Genomic DNA, 4192 nt, shown 5'->3' with positions numbered 1-4192 from the left:
TCTAATTTTTATTTGCTCTTTTAATCTTATCTCATTTAACATCACACTTCTGAAAAGCTATTAACAGAAAGTCAGAACATGAAAATTTGATAAATAAATAATTTAGGTATTCAGTGGATTAGCCTACAGAATACAAAATAATTTCACTATCAATTTATTTTCTAACCAAAATTACTTTAAAAATCATCAAAATGGAACATTGTGTTGACATAGCATGGGCCTGACTTCATAAATCAAACTGCTAATAGGCTATATGGCCATTATGGAAAAGTAAATTGAAATTGCTTTTCTGTATTATGTTCACAATGAAACCTCTGAAGGCAAAGGATTTTCCCTTGTCAAATCCTAGTGAAACTATGTCTCCATGTCTTCCAAATTCAGAGAAACTGGGTCATGGATAATTATCAGGAAAGCTATGTTTGCAAAGGTGATTTGCTCATGAGAATTCTGTATAAAAATGAAAGCACTTATACTGAAAATATATCAAATAAATGCTACTTCATCAAATTAGAATAAGGCCACTGAAAAGGAAAATTTCTAAAATGACAGAAAAACTATGAAAATTTTAGTATTTATAACTTAAATATCTATACTTTTGAAAGTGTGTTATTAAATGTATCATAGGCTTACAGGTGATTTACCATATTTTCTTCCCAGCAAAAAAATGTACTGTGAAGCTCTCAATACTGGAGGGCTCATGACACAAGAAAAATGTCTTTATGACAAATACATGTATTTTATATTCAAACTCACTTTATCAACATGAAAAAGTTTGCTCAATTGCCTATGGTTCTATTTATATCTTCAAGAAAATTTTCTATTGTACATACAAGTGAATTTTATTGCATGTCCAATTTAAATTGCTTTCCAAGTATACTCAACATTTATACACGTCAAAGGTGATGTAAATTTTGACTTTAATTTTATCAAGTTCTTCACACACACATGCATGCACACACACACTGAATTTTTAGAGCTTCTAATTAAAAAAACAGATAATGCAGACAAGCTTGCTTTTAACATACTCCGCAAACACTGAAAACTACACAAAACCCAAAATACAATATCCGACTCTTCCATTACTCTTGTTTCAACTGATTAGAAAATAGGAAAATACGGTAGGCTACACTGCATCTCCTATCTGTGCATCTTAAAACAGAAAGTTAAAAAAATATTTAATAGTATTCCTTTATCAATGATTGTTCACACAACTGAGCTTCAGCAAACAGAAAGATCTTGGGAAAGAATTTGTAACAAAAAATTTAAAAATATTTTGAAAACAATGAATATGGTGTCCTTTCCCCAGTGGAAATTTTTGTCTGCTTTGTCAAAAATGAGCATGTCATATTAAGCAGTGCTTTCTAATATATATTGTAAAGGACAGAATGAAATGAAGACATGTAAGTTAGAAGCTTTGTCTAAAGGGTTTACGCAGTAGAGAAGACACAAAGTCAAGCCACATCCGTGAAACCACTTTTATTTTTATTTTTTCCACATAGACAACTTCATGTCAACTACAAAAATCATGAAATAAAGAATCAATCATGAAACCGCAAACTCAAAATCACCAGAGTGATAAACAGGTTTCCCCCCAAATGACTGTTACAAAAAATAACCAGGATACCATGAATTCATATTTAAGTAGTAAACATGTCACATATTTTAAAATAATAAATATTGAATAGCAGTAGAGAAACTAATAGCATAAACAGCATGAAGTATGTATTTTTTTAAGACAGATGAGATTTCTAGGCACAGTTTTAGGCATTAAAGAGGACACAGAGGCATAGGTTAGTGTGCGCTGCTGCTCTGTACAAAAATACAGTCTGAATAAATTACATTGCTAGCCATACAATTAGACGTCACTTACCAGTCAATTCATTGCATGTTTAATAATATATAGGTACATGCTAATCCATATATATCATTTATATTTCAAACACATAGGTCTCTCTATATTTATGTCTTTAAAATTTACATGTTGACTTACAAAAAGCTAAATAGTTGTGCAAGAAATCCGAATAACTAGCCCTGCTGAATACTTGATGCTATATGTGTGTGAGTATATATATTTGTCTCTACGATAAACAATGGGTTTGTGGTTAACAATTTTGCTTAAGAAAACATCAAACAAACCTAAAGCTGCAAAGACATAATACTAATGTAGGTGAAAATTTCACTTGTGTTTATTCTGATAGACAAAATCGTATTTTGGATGAGCAACAACAATTTTCATGTCATACTGAGCTTGTTAGTAATGAAACACTTCCAAATATTAGTGATCATAGAAATATAGCATAGGGCTCTTAACTGGGAAGGGAAAAAGAAAGTTATATAAGAAATCTACTTTTAAGTAAACTGCAAATATGTGTGCCTCAACCTATAACATATTCTGTCACTTTTCAGCTTGTCATATTGACAGAGAATAAAAACTTGGTAAGACTCGAGATATGATATTGGTTTAACAGCACATTGCATCCTCTACTAGGACCAAGAAAAGTGCCTCACTGATGTCAGCACTGAGTACTGTTCTCTCATTATTCAGGAATAAAGAGATCTCATAATAGAGGGTGTTTTGTTGCCCAAATCCCTATCCAAATATCATATTTCTCATGCTGCTCTGATAATACACAATTAACTGAAATACAGGCTGCCCCAGATTTTGCTATTTCTCACGAAAATTGCTTTAAAAGATTCTATAATACTAACATCTTTCTGAAAAATTTCCACTTGCAGTTTCTTAGGATTCATTATAGAATCACATACTTTTATAAAGGTTTCTTTCTATGATGTATTTCATCACTTTTGTCTATCATTGGTAAAGTAAGAATAAGCCTGGTACTTCATATTTGTGAATCTAAGAAATTTTAAGAAAATTCATAAGAGGGCTTTTTTAGCATTTGAATAATAAAATAGTTTTGTTTTGTTTTGGCTATTGTTTTTGGCAACCATTCTTAAGACAAGCTGAAAGTAGACTTCTGCTTTGGGAGGTAAAGCAAATTATTAAATACTATTGATATGGTCCTGGTCTTAACAGATTTTGTAATACAGTGACACACAGGTACGTTTTAAATGATTTTTTCCAATGTTTCTTTCTGCAAGAGGGCCAAAACCAGAACATACTGTTTTAGTATCTTTGTTAACAAAAATAATTATTTATAACTTTTATATTAGAACTGTATATTTGATATAAAAATATGTTTATAATTAAACTATCCAAGTTTGTATATTAAACAAAATTAACCCAAGTTTGCACTATGAGATTAGTTGCAAACTTATTCCCTATCATTGATATTTCCTTCCATTTGAATGGTAAGTGATTTCCTTAACATAAATCTATCATAATTGTGTGTACAAATCAATTAGCCCATCAGTTAACTTCAGAGGACCAGGTGATAACCAGATGAATTCTACTTCTCTACTGAGACATTTATATAAATCTATCACTATTCTTTTTTTAAAAAATGAAGACATTTAAAATACTTGCAAAAAATAGCAGCCTTCTATTTTAATGAATTTTACACAAAATGATCATCCTAATTGCTACTCTATTTTGAACTACAGTGCTTACAGAAGAATCATTAATTTTCAGAATAACACCATTTCAATTTTTCTTCTTAGGCAATTCTATTAACACTTTCCAGTGACACAGTAGAGAACATAGAGCAAAAAGCTTTAAGGTACCATACTTTTGTATGGTTAGTAAGTGTGAATACCAATCTAAGCCTCTTAACAACGTGTACAAGGTTAGTGTTCAAACCACTTCACTAGAGCAAATATTAATTTTATGTATAATAAGCAAATGTATGTGGAGGGTTAGGGAACAACTTATTACCATTTATATTAATGGTTCACCTTCTATAAAAACATTAAGCTTGTTACATATGCACAATTGTTTGCTGCAATGTTTGGTAAATGATTTAAAGGGTACAAAAGCAACTCATGCATATTTCTTTCTGGTTGCCCCGGGGAAAACAGAGACCCTCAATTTTTCCCCATTCTAGATAGAGCTGAGGCACAACTTCTAACCACATAATGAAAAACACATGTCTCCAAGTCTTGACTCCTTTCCCAGGGAGATGCTGATTGCCAAAGCATAACCTCCCATTAAAAAGAGTATTCTTGAAGGTGGAATGTGTACCATTAACTAGTGACATTCACAGCTCCCATTAGATGCTGAGGGACAGTTCAC

The sequence above is a fragment of the Eulemur rufifrons genome, chromosome 30 (assembly GCF_041146395.1).
Source record: "Eulemur rufifrons isolate Redbay chromosome 30, OSU_ERuf_1, whole genome shotgun sequence".
In the NCBI taxonomy this organism is placed as follows: Eukaryota; Metazoa; Chordata; class Mammalia; order Primates; family Lemuridae; genus Eulemur; species Eulemur rufifrons.
The sequence above is the reverse complement of the archived record's forward strand: the minus strand, read 5'-3'. Positions refer to the sequence as shown.